The sequence below is a fragment of the Drosophila virilis genome, chromosome X, assembly GCF_030788295.1.
Source record: "Drosophila virilis strain 15010-1051.87 chromosome X, Dvir_AGI_RSII-ME, whole genome shotgun sequence".
NCBI lineage: Eukaryota > Metazoa > Arthropoda > Insecta > Diptera > Drosophilidae > Drosophila > Drosophila virilis.
This window is the reverse complement of record NC_091543.1, coordinates 19,455,420-19,469,361: the sequence shown is the minus strand read 5'-3', so window position 1 is coordinate 19,469,361 and position 13,942 is coordinate 19,455,420. Positions and strand designations below refer to the sequence as shown.

Below are 13,942 nucleotides of genomic sequence, written 5' to 3'. Positions count from 1 at the left end.
TGTATAGCTGGGATCAATGAACTAACTTATCCAACCCAACTAACCGATACAGTTCAAGCCAATTCCCTGTCTGACGGCTTCCTTCCCTTAACCCTGTTTTACACATCCCATTCCTTAGTGCAAACCTTTCTAATATGCATTGATAAGATTCGTTAAACAATTCAATTTTTAATTTATAGCTGCCCGTTCTACTGAAAATATTGCAATGCCATGTATATTTTCATATAGAAATTGCGGGCTAATATTAATATCTAGCCCAAATTGGCATCTGTTAAATGTGGCCAGATTATTCCAATGCTTGGGAACAAAGTTAGTTTAATTTTAAGCTATTTGCATCAAAGTCATTTTTCCCGATCGATAAATATATCTAAGAAGACAATTAAGTTGGGTTAAGAATATTTGCACATATATTTATATTTATTAATCAGATATATTTAGGCATGATCAGATTAGTCTCTCGATTTACTTTATTCACCTTAATTTAGCCCACGTTATACGGAGTAATGCACTATACGATGGATAGAGCTGCAGGGGCATTAAGTGTTGACAAGCTGCAGATAGCGGTTCAAAGAGTTGAGCCTCCCCACGAGGTGTCAGGTGCGAGCACCTGGTAAAAACATTAAGCAGCTCATAAATACAACTTGATTATGGCTTTTAGCTACCGTTTAGGTCTGCAGCCCGGCGATTGGAATCGTAATCCATTAATGATTATACGAATTGTACTACCAGCACTCATAATACCCGCCCGTACGTTCAGGGGCCGCTTGGACTTTGGAAATGCTGCCTCGCGATAAGCCCGCCCCGGCCCCAGACGATGCATTCAATGCGAATGGGGCTCGGTATGGCACTATAATTGCCCGGTTGCCACATATTGACTTTATGTTATGGCCATCAATAGCTAATTTAGTGGGTGGCCGTAATATGCAGTCAGTCACAAAAGCAGCTAAACTACATGGCAGGTAAGTGTGGTATAATGAGCTTGTACCGGGGCATGTCTGCACTAAATGACCAGATTATTGCGAACAAGTAGCATTTACAACATACATTGTAAATACAACGAAATCAAGCCGCATCAATAGAGACAATCAGCAATCATGGGACATGGCCAGAGGCCCTCTTAACTCTATACTCCATGTGAGGGCACATAATTTGAGCAAATAAAGAACTCGAACTCAAGTAGATGTTTTGGAGTATCTCATAAAATAAACAAGTGCTATTCGAATAAACTACAAATTAAATTACTCATCAATGAGCACTGAAAACACTCAAGAGCCACGAAACGAAACATCGAATACACACATACCTTCACATACATTCGTATGAATGTCACTATTGGCTTCTAAGTTTTCATTTGTCATCTGAATACAAGGTGCCACATTGCAGGCGGGTGCAGTCGACTGCGCAATACTCTGTCCATAGTTTTGTATTCGAGTCGAAACGAATCTTGCCGGCGACTCTTTAACAGAAAGCCATAGGCAGAGACTACAATTAGTCGTCTACCTGGTGGTCTGCCCAACCACCAGTCGTATGAGTATTTAAGCTTCCACTAAATAACAGTTTTGTGGCTTGTCGTTGGCAATATGCTTAGGGAAAGGGTATACACAACTTAACTATAACCATTGCGAGTATTAATAAACATCGAGTGCCTGGTCATATATTTTGCGCAGCAACAATAACAACAACAATAGCAACATTTTTACACTGGCCATAAACTCGGCGATTACTGAAGTACCATAAATATTATATACTATTTTTATGATTTCTTTATTCATTCTTTTTTATTTAGATTTATCTAACGACAACCAGTTCCAGCTACATTTGTAAACTCATTCGATTTTTTGAGTATATATCAAAGTTAAATACAATTATCATAGTTTAATACAAAGACTAATTACATTTGCATAGATTATTTTTTATTCTGTATTGTGATAATTGGTATCCAGTTTTGCCAAAAGATTATATTAAATAGTCTATTTTAAAATAATGTAGAGTATATATAAAAGTAGGTGTTAGCTTATATATTTATATTTTCTGATCCGAGTGGCCCCATAAAAATACCACCTCAATTAATTGGCTTATAAATTTGGGTTGTTAAAAATCGTAAATTCCACCCCCCCGTTCCGGGGCCATTAAGTTTATTTGCATAAAGTTTTGGCTATCGCACAGGATGTTGATTATACGCGCCATTCAGTACCAAACATCTAGATTAGACGTAATAGCTGCTCAAGACTGATATTGCCCGGCAGCGGCTGTTGAAGTTAACACAATAATAAACTTTTTGTTATTATTATTAATATTATTTTTTTCATTGTTGTTGTTGCCCGCTTACTTTCAGATAAGCCATGTTCGAACAGCTCCCGCAAGGTGCAAACTGGTCGCCAATCGGCGTCAACCTGATTGCCACTATTTCTGTTTGTGTGTGAGTGTCCGGCCGTATCAGCGACATGTCTTGCACGACCGGACAGCTTGGCCAGCGATCGCGTCACACACATCGATACATTGCTAGGCATGCGTGGACGTCATGTCGAGTACAAACGTGCGAGCTTATCAATTCGAGAACGCCAGCAGCGATGGGGTAAGCGCTTGATGGATGCGGTGCCAGGCTGTAGATAGAGCTGACCCACAATCTGTATTTAAATTGTGTTCGCAGCCAAGATATTGCGTGCACTAAATAGTTATAAATTTATTAATTTTTCTGAATATACCTGAAAGTCATTGTTTACTCCGACAATCACTTCACTATCCCCCTTCGTGCATCTTCATATCTCTATATTTTAAATTAAACTATTTTAAATCGACGAATTAAGCACAATTCACAATTGGTACAGCGAATACCTTTGATATTTAAATGCCATTCACAAATATTGGAATAATATTAATCAATATTGGTTAAGATCCAGGGAAACTTTTGATCTTTAGATATATAGACTATTAGCAGATGCATTAAGAGAAAAATAAAAATCTAGCAATATTACCCTCCTCTTCGCTTTACGCACATATAAATATATGCCTTCCTTTGGCTCCGTGAAATAGAACAGAATTCTGGTTTTGCGTAAATGCAAATGTATTTCCACATATGTTTTGCACAATCTTAAAGGGGAAATGCGAAAGACTTATACGTCATATACTAGTCGGACACTCTCAACTAGAGCACAATTACTTGCTTCATTTTTTATATTCTGTAATTTATCTCTATTCGGTTTTAATTTATTTTCACCTGTCTGTCAATGCCCATTGTGGGTTCATTGTCACTTTAATCTTGAGAATTCAATGATATTATTATTCTTGTTCTTGTACTCATTTGTCATTGATATTCAGCATGATCCATGCTGCACTCTCGCCATGCTCCCCTTTCAGTTGCCATGTATTTACAATTTTACCAAGAATGGTGTCCGCCTAATAGGAGCGTCCGTTATGAGAGTTTTCATGGTAGTTACATTAAAATAAGTATGCATTTAAGTCGCTAAAGTCTCTTTATTTAGTTGTATCCTGAAATATGTTTGCTTTTTCATGTTTTAGCACATGGCCTGGCCTCATCTCAAGTTGGCAAATACTTGGCAGAGACTAGTAATTGGGTAATAAGAACAAGGTAAGGTCAGCGAGTGTACAACAAAAACAACAATACGAGCAGCACTTCAAGCCACGCTGAGCAGCCCGAAGCACTTGTCAACAAGTCCCAAGAACAAGGAGTACGTAGAATGCCATGTGAGTCGAACGCCACTTACAACGCTTAATCAGCTCCGATTTCAGTCGATATAATGAATGTTGTTGTTCTTTATATTTATTTTTATTTGATTTTATTTATTTTTTGTATTTGTTGCTCTTGTTGTTCAAATTTGGCATTGATAAGGCTGGCAGACAGTGCCAGACAACGACAACGTCAACGACATTTATTCGAATGTGGGCAGTTTGTAATGAAAAATTGATTAACGCAAAATAATACTACGATATACACACACGCACAGACAGGCATATATATATATATATATATATATATACACGTATACATACATAAATTTATCACAAAATAAACGTAAATCAATGAACAGAAATGTAGAAATTAAACAGGCCAAGTAAAGACCGTTAAGCAAATAAATGAGTTTACAATTAATATAAAATAATCGATAAGTGACCGAGCTCTGCCTAGTTTCTGGCTATACTCTACAATAGCAACAAAAGCACTTTTGTTGTGTTGATTTCTATACCCTTTATTTTGATTGTAGGCCAAAGTTAATTGCGTTTTTGATTTAACAACGTCCAGCGCGAATCAGCAGGCACTTGAGCTGGCGCTCCCCGGGTGCTCCAAGTCCATGTCCAATATACCTCCTATGGCCCGTATAGCCCCCATATCTGGCATGGTCGTTGCGTGTGAAACTGAAATGACATTTAATTGGCGTACGCAGTGAGCTGGCACTTGTTCTAAGTGGGCGTCAACAAATGCGTTATGTGATTTTTCAATTTAACATTTTCGTTGATTTCGCTTCCATTAGGGGGCTGGCCGTTAGATAAGCCTCCAGGCAGGCACCTCCCATTGGTCAAAGCAATTCGGACCGCTCAATTCAAGATATAACACAATAATCGAACAATAATTCCTGCATCCTTCTGTTTGATTGGTAGAAACTAATACTTCACAGCGTCTCGAGCGAATTAGCTCTATTAAATTTAACTCACTTAGAGAACAAAGCTAGAGCTAAAGAGTCTATTAGTGTACCATTTGTGATACATTTGGTTCTTATGATATATTTTAAAGCACATTTTCCTTAAATTTTCTAAATTTGTCTGAAAAATTGATCATGTAGAATTCTAAAAAAAAATATCTTATCAATTTACAGATATTTTGTGTTGAAATAATTAATATCCCTTAACAATTAATAAATGAGTATTTGTTGTTGAAGGAATTTATTTTTCAATAGTGAGCGAGCATAAAGCCTTTCTTTAGATGAGGCATTTTCATTTTTGGTGTTTGTTTGTTAATTATTTACTTATTTAGCAATTATTTAATCCCAATTGAAATTACTTTAATGACCAGTAAAAAAACTGATTAATGAGTGTCTGATATTCACCCAAATCTGCATATTGCATATCTGTAACAAATTAACAAACTTGATTTCCACCTGAAACTTTAATTTCTCTACCATTACCTTAAAAACTATTTTACAAATCAGATAAAAACATTTTCCAGCAGCTTAAACGTGCCGACATATCATACCGACAAATAATTGCGTGGGCTAGCTATTTAGACAAATATCATTCCATATCCACAGATTGTTTACCATATCTCTTAAATATGAATTTTGTTTTAAAGCGCCCGTAAAAAGTATTTAACAAATCAAATAAAAATTGTGATTGAATAAATGTACAAATATTATTCAACGTGGATACAAATCTCTTACAAAATAGCTGCTTCAGCTAGTTCTTCTGGTAGAGTCGTATGACATATTAGCCGGGGGAGCCTATGCAGGGTTTTTTCAATTAGTTGGGTATGGTTCGGTCTCGGCTTGACCGTTGTCCGCAAATAAAATGCAATTTTAATGACAAAACTCTCACACATTGTGGCAGGGCTACAAAGTCGCAAAGTCGCAATTCTAATTAGCCAATGTGCTGCAATAAAGCGCCGGAAAACATCGCCCTGGGGCGTCGAGGTGCGCTGGGAAACTGCGAAATGGCTGCGACATGGGTTCGGTTCGGATCGGCTGGGCCAGGTTGGAAGTAGGTTTTTTTTTTTTTTTGGGAGGGGTTTGTGTCTTCTTTGGGTGGTTGGGTGCTAGCAAATCAAATCAAATTAAATCAAAGTTGATGGCGCATTTTACAGTTGTTAGTGGTTGGGGATTAGCGAGAGGGGCTGGGGATTTGAAAATTTAATAACGTCTTGCGAGGTTGTTGTCCTTGTTGGTGCTCTTGTTGTTGTTGCTGTTGATGTTGCCAGCGGTTGTTTGTTGTTCATTTCGCGGCCATCGTCATTATCTGCATGTAATTTCTCATTTTCATAGTCAATTAAGTCAATCACACGCCCTTTTAGCCACCGCAGCGTCGTCGTCGCCGCCGTCGCCGTTGCCTTTCCCGGCGGCTAGAAAGCCACCCTGCAAATTAACACGTCGTCGCCGCCGTCGTGGGTTGTTGGTTTGTTGGATTGGTGGGCTGATGATAGGCTGCGTTGGTGAGTTGATGGGCTGGCTGGCGAGCTGGTGGGCTGGTGGGCTGGTGGTGTGTGTGTTCCGTTTCCGTTGCCACTGCCAGCGGCCTTTTGTTTATTTGTAACGCAATGCAGCGCGGCGCAGCGCGTTTATTGCTCAATTTTCATCGATGTTGCCAAAATTACACATTCATAGCTTGGTCGCTTGGCCGCTTGCCTGCTTGGTCGCTTTAGCCTAGGAAATCCACCACCACCACCACGGCCACCACCAGCATTACGATTACCATTACCACAACAGCCCACACGTCGCATCAGGCCGTTGGCCAGGACCAGCTCAATAACTGTAACAATTTCAAGCACTAAAAGGACACGTGGCAGCTGCTTTTAAAATTGAATTTCCTGCATGTAATCTTGTCGAGTCAATTGTTTCTGTGTGGGCAAAGTGCTGGCTGGGGGCAAGCCACCCACCCTCTGTGCATGTTGTTCTCGCTGTTGTTTTTCGGGTGAGCCGTACACGTGCAACTTCTGGGTGTGCAGACGCGTGCGCCTTGCCCACCAGACCCCCGACCACCTTGGCCACGCCACAAGCCAGTCACACTTCTTTATTTATGAAGATGCGACCAATATGTTGACTATTTGTGAACACCTCCCCAGCGGCAAAGGGTGGGGTCTAAGACATAAACGGGTGCGCGGACTTATGTGCTTAGCCATTGACATTGCGGCCAGGATTAGCTTTTGCCTTTTGACGCCGGCGACAGCAAGTGCAAATTGTTCGAATATGATTTATAGAGCGCATTAATCAGGTAAATGAAATTGAAGAACAGGTTTTAGCGAACACTTATTTGATTCAAATGAATCAACAATATTCTTATAAAAATTGATGTGCCCAGGTTAATACAGAAGTTTTTATAAAAAGAAGATAGAAAGCAGAAATATAATGATTATTTTCTTAAAATATGATAAAAATAATAGCCAAATATTAAAGAAAATATTTAAGCAATTCATCTATTTGAGTCCATGTGAATGGCAATTTGAATGAACTCATTAATGAATCCATTTAGCACTCGCACAACTCGAGATTTCACACGAACCGATGCTTCGCAGTTCGTTTGTGCCATAATTAACATGTAAAAGCAAAAGGAAAGGAACGAAAGGAAAACCTTTCGGTCCCCTGCTCACTTACCCCCGAAAACGGAGCACTTTATGGCCCGAGTTGCGTGTCTGGCAATGTTTGCCATTAAAAAGCCACCGAACATCAATTTAAATATTGCATTACAATGATTTGCATAAAAGGCAACACGCAGCAGCAGCAACAACAAAAACAATCGAATGAGTGTGTGAATGGGTGTGTGAATGGGTGAGTGAGACCAGGTCGTTGTCTCTCAAAAATCAAACCTAACAAGAAAGATCCGTGTAGTTGAGAATGATGTAGTCCAGGATACCCTGTAAACGAGCCCGAGTTAAACCAAATAGATAATCGACAAATACCGCGAAAGCCACTCTATTAAGTCTTGAAAGGCTTTCTCAATCACAATGTTATTGCTTAGAAAAGTATATTTAACTAAAAATGCAAGTAAATTCCTATTTCCCACCAGAAATTCAACAAAACATTTTACAGATTTGTATGTTATTGTGTTTATATTCATTATATTGATATTCACAATTTGCGTGTCTAGATACAGTGAAGTCTCTTGTAACAGACACTTCTATTAGGAGCTTACCCCTCTTAAGCAGTCATTTTCTCTTACTCCATATTATACGGACACTCCTCTTGAGAGAAAGTTTTGTTTATTTTTATACATATCCTTATAGCCTGATATAGCCAATGCTGTCCCTCTGCGCCGTAGAGGGTATAACAACCATTAAACCAATATAAATTTGCACTTTCACATGACCTCGCGTCGGCGGTTGATATTCCTCCTCAATATTGGGAGCTCAGTCTGTCAATGAGTGTGTGTATGCATGTGTGTGTGTGTGTGTGTGTGTGGGTATTGTGCTCTTTGGCTAATTTGAATATGCCGAGCTGTGAACGTATGTGTGTTTAGTGCTTCCCACGATATTGATATGACTTTGTCGTGTCGCTGGGGGTCGCGGCAAATCAAAATTCAAATCAACAAACAATAAAGTGGCAGCAGCCATTAGCGTGGCAGCAGCGCACGTCAATTTTGTCTATATCTAGGGGTAAGTTACACGTGCAACACCTGAGCAGTGCCAGGATCAGATACCCCTTTTCTTTCTTTTGCAACTGCAGCTCAGATCTGGGCTTAAATCAATAGAGTTGCTAACAAAAGTTGGTTGATTATTTAACCTTTGATTTTTATTGCATTATTATTAGTAAATAAATAAGGTCAACAATAGCAACAACAACAACGAAAACAAACAGCGATTTGTATGCAAACACTGGAAAAAGTCACAAGAACGCGGCCAGCTCGAATTCGAGGGTGCAGACAATAGAGAAATCAATCAATAAAAATCCTCGAACTCGTCCTCGTTCTGGTCGTCTACATCGAAAGATTTGAACGCCGACGCTGAGAAGCATTCGGCAATTAACTGGCCGCGCTTCGAACCCGAACCACACACCAAACGGAAGTCATTAAGTTGGCCATTCAAAAGGGTTGAGGTTCACGGTGCGCGGTTCGAGACGTGTGCTGCCTAATTGCGCGGGGAGAGTGGGTGCCGCGCGTCCAGGGTGAAAGGGGTGCCCGGCCTCAGCAATGAAATTCGAGTAGACATTTACCGCCTGGACGGCTCGTCACACAACTACATACACGCGCACACACACACACAGTCGATAGGCAGATGCGCTAATTTACTGCAAATTGAAGTGGCCCCAAAAAATGTGCCTTTTTACTTTGCTTAGAGACGCTAAGAGTATTATTCATTAGAAAGGGATAGCCTCGAGGAAAGAAGACAAGCCGAAATAGACTTATCGATGCACCGCGTACATATACCAATTTTTGACTCGCACGATTGGCATTCAAAAGGCAAATTCTAATTTTTAACGAAACGTTACAAATTGTATTTGTTCGTTGCTTTTCGTTTTAAATCGATACTCAAAATTTGAATATCTCGGTAAAGAACGTTTAGATTTTCGATTGGATGAGAAATGAGTTGGATCGACTGTGACAGTAAAAATTATTGTTTTTTTCTTTATCTCGGATAAATGGTCAAACGCATAGAGAACGATAAATTGCTTCTACTCGTCCGGATCATGGCTATCGATTATCGAAGGCCCCTTTCTTAATATGGACATCAGTTTTTTATAGGGACTTTGGTATAGCGCCCATTAAGTCTGATGTTCAGAGGCCTAGCGATCTATAGTATGGCCGACTGAACAGTCTGGACTCAGTGGGAGTCACCCGCTGGACTTGCCGTTCATTGTCTCAGATTTGACTAGAATCAACCATGTAACTCACCAGGCTTGTTAGGTTGGCGATAACCTATCCCCATTGTTGATTTTTCTAATTAAGTTGATTTTTCTTGTAAATCGAGTTTGATGTATAAAAATATAATTAAAGTCTTTGATACTTTATTTGCGTATATTCGATACGTTCCTGTACTTTAAAGAAGGCTCATCATCTCTCAAAAGTTTTTATTTGTAAAAATTTGTATAAGCTTGGACTTCTTAGCCTAGAGATAAATATTATTTGCGAAGTTGCAGGCAGTAATCCGCTAATATGTTTTAGTTTCGAAGCATAATCTTGTTTTATCCTCTATATAAATATGTATTATCCACCAGTATGTGCATAACATAACTTGGTCGCTTTGACTTGGCTCAAACATAAGCTCTACAGCACAAGGGCTCGAACAAACAATAACAGTGCCAGAATATGGGACATTGGGCAGTGGACGCAGGACATGAGGCACTACACATTGGACATTGGACACTGAAGAAGTAACGAGGCACCAAGTGCCACATAAATCACGGGTGCGAGTCCGAGTTGGAGTCGGAGTGAGGACAGGACGGAACGGGGGGGGGGGGGCCAGAGCAATTGACGTCAACAATAACTAACAATGATGTCAACTTGTAATTGAATTGATTGACAATATTTTATATGGAAGTATAATGGACCAAGTGTATAACGTGGCTTTTGCGAGCCAGTTGGCCCCTTTGGCCTTTAATGACAAAATTTGTTTAGATTAGCATTAATGGACCCCGTACGAAACACAATGTTGATGGCCAACAACATGATGATGAGGGGCTGTGACCCTGACTCCATCTCTCACTCTCACTCTGATACTGATTCAGATTCTGACGCACAGGACACGAGCGAGTGGTTGGTTGGTCATAAAAAACGATAAGACGACTATTCAATAAAAATACTTTAAGCGGAAAAACAAACTTGAATGGCGATAAAAAACGCACGACATACGCAAGCATCGAGAAGGGTCACAAACTCGACACACAACTCAAGTCCAGGGACACATACACACACGCACACACACAGTGCCCCACTCCGCCCACTCGTTTTGGACAAGGACAAGTACGAAGACAGGCACAATATGTGCCTGGCAGGGGCACCCCTCAGTTGTGCTGCGCTTTTTAGTTAATGAAATCGTTTGCTAAATGAAACGTAAAGCCAAAGGGCAACAACATCAGCCAAATGGCCAAACGGCCACCCCAAATAGACAATCCTTTCTTGGCCAAGCAACAGCAACAGCGACAGTCAAGCGGAAGCGGAAATGTGTCGCCGTTCAATGGTAGCGTCAAGATTTTAAAATCAAATTTGAAGTTTTTCTGCGTGATTTTGAAAAATCAGCCGCAAACTCATTTTAAAACCACTTCAAAATGACATTTGGAACTCGGCCCAGCCACATTCGAGATTTGATGTGGCTAACTGTGTGTGCGTTTCCGGTTTCCGGTTTCAGTTGCGCTCTCGCTGTCGCTGTCGTTGTCGCTTTCATATCCAGTTTTTATGCTGTGGTCTGCACTTGGCATTTGCGATTAATCTGATGATTTATTCAATGCGGAAGGGTTGCTTAATTTTTATTTATTTCTAGGCGAGAGCCATTCGCACAACAAATTGTCTCGCCAGAGCTAGGTTATGCTGAGTTATTGTGTGCGAGATCAAAATAAAATACAAGGAAAATAAGAAATATTTTGCCGAATTAAATAAATTAAAAGCATTTGAAAGCATTTAATATGAGGCATATAATGCAGCAGATAAGTTTAGTTTGGTTTATTTAAATTGTTTGCAAATCATATGCATGCCAATTGTTGCAGGGCATTTGCAACGTCTGCCTGAGCCAGCCAAAAGCAGAACCATAAAATCCTTTCAACGAGTCAAAAGTTTACCGTGAATTCTTTCATTTCTGTTCCTTTTTTTCTTGCATATATGCCCAACTCGCCGACAGCAGAGCAGCAGCAAATGACTGCAATGTATTCCCAGTCAGGACAGTGGCGTTATCCCTGCTCTAGTCCTAGTCCCAGTCCCAGTCCTGGCCAATGTCCTGGCCGCAGTCGTATCTTTTGCATTTGCAATTGTATTTGTACTTGTTGTCTGGTTATCAACACACACTTCCGGAACTTAATGGCCTGAATCCTTTTGCTGCTGGCTTGATTTGCCTTTTTGAGTTTGTGTGTTATTGCTGCCTTGTTTGCCCAGGACACTTGTTAAGTGCATTGGCCTGTAATAATTCCATGCCCAGTTCAGCAAGTTCTTCGTGCTTCGTTTTTATACGCTCTAACCATTTAATATGCGCAAACAGGGTATACTAGTCATCTTCAAATGTGTGTAAGTGGGAGAAGACTTGTTTCTTCTGGCAAATCCCTTAGCAATAAATGCAGGGTATATTCAAGTCTATCACCCTCCTTCGATTTCCTGTGTAATATTTGTCTTCTGGTTGTCTGCTCTCGTAATTATTTTGGATCGCAGCCGTGCTCGTTTATCTTACAGCTTGTGTAAATCATTTGCAACGCTGACTTTGAATTATGGAAAACTGGCAAATTTACGAGCAGCTTTGGAATAGGAATTGAAATTGAAATTGGAGTCGGTTTCTGCTTCGGATGCGGATTCGGCATTTGCCCTTATGGCAAACAAATTGATTGTCCCGTTTGGCAGTGTTGTATCTGCGTGTGAGTTGTTTCCATTGTTTGCATTTGTTGACGTCTTTACTTAACGCAATTTACACGCTTTGTTTTTAATGCGCTTTTGATGAAGCCATCATGTCACATTACATCAAAAACTAGCACCAGGCAGCCCATCGTGTGCGAGGGAGTTGATACACACACACACACGCACACACACACACACAACCAACAGACCCAAATACAATAACAACACAATAAAAGGCAAGCAAATCTCCAGGCAGTCATCCCGTTTTTCGCCCTCGTTGCCGTGCCCGCCACTGACTCCAGTCCCGGCCATTTAGCAGCGTGTCTTGCTGCAGAAATCTCATAAACACTTTCCTCCGGCTTTGGCCGGGCGCACAAATTGAAATCTGGTTAGACACAAGGGTGTTCCTCGAGGGTGTGCGAACATCAGCTATGGGCCAGAAGAGCGATGCGGGGCCAAATAGCCTTAACTAGCCAAACAAACATTGGGCAAACGAAAAGCGTTTTTGGCATTCATGAGCAGCTCATGCGTGCAAATCAAAGCGAGCAACTGGAAAACGGACAACAGGGCACGGCAGAGTTTAGCAGGGCGGGCTGTTAGGACAACCTAGTCGAACATATCAAAATGATTAGAGTGGGTTTGTACATGCACATACATACATACATATGCACATTCATGCGCTGATGTTTAGCTGGACACAAATTGTTGGCCGTCTATAGATTCATGATTCCCTAATCACATTGCACAGTCAATAAGAAGGAACAAGTATCTACATATAGCTGGTCAAATGTCAAGATAGCTTAAATGTCACCTTAAGATTGCAGTCAATATCCAGTCCAGTAACTTTTTATATTTGTATTAAATCTTAGGAGAGATTCTGATATTTAAATTCGTTTTTTGTTTAACTTGCACTTTCTCAGTTCATTTTGTTGGTTATCACTAAAATTTTAAAATAAGCTCAACTCTATATTAATACAAATGCAAATGAGCTCAATGGGAACATTCAATTTATAAAAAAAAATCTTATTTGGATAGATGTTATATCCGATAGCTTAGCTCGATAGTTTTATAAACTTGCAGCAGCTGGGCAAACTGTTCGTCTCTCTTATTTCTCAACTCTTTAACATTTCAATCAAGATCTTTACTTTGTCTAGATATGTTTCGTTAAATAATAACAATTTTTATTTATATAGATACCTAAGTATTTGAGGATCCTTTAACAATGCTTCGGAGAGCGGCGCTGAGAGAATTTGATGCCTTATGAAATATATTTAAGTATATATGGACTATTTGCTGGATTGTGTTGGGAAATCAGGTAAGTAGCGGGCCGCGAATTGCAGCCTTGATGAAATTAGAATTGGAAGCGTCGCAGCAAGATATATTCAAAGATTGGAAATGAATAAGAGCTGTTAAAAAGCGCAGGAATCTGGAATTCTAAACTAAAGACAGTCTAACGCTCGTCGGATTAATCACATGCAAATAAAAGAACCCCGCTGCATAAGCGGAATAATCGATAGGTAAGTATTGCACATCCTTGAACTTGGGCTATTAATAAAATAAACCGATTTCAGTTTTTTTTTTTTTTGAGATAAATATTTACTTGTAGTTATTATGCTTTTCATTTAGTGAAAAGTTGAAAGAACTTGCTTAGTGCACGGAAAGATACCTAAGCTATTAAATACAAATTATTTCATTCAATAAATATTATAACCGTGTCATAATGCAAGTCTTGCCGAAACAAATGGCGAGTATC

General features: G+C 39.9%; 1 long non-coding RNA gene across 1 annotated transcript; it reads left to right on the top strand.

Annotated features, from left to right (window-relative positions):
- Nucleotides 1–198: 198 nt before the first annotated feature.
- On the top strand, nt 199–13,700 carry LOC116652052 (uncharacterized). Its single transcript, XR_004305040.2, has 4 exons — nt 199–959; nt 2,336–2,575; nt 3,520–3,705; nt 13,383–13,700. It is a non-coding gene; the product is annotated as an uncharacterized lncRNA (long non-coding RNA).
- Nucleotides 13,701–13,942: the final 242 nt, after the last annotated feature.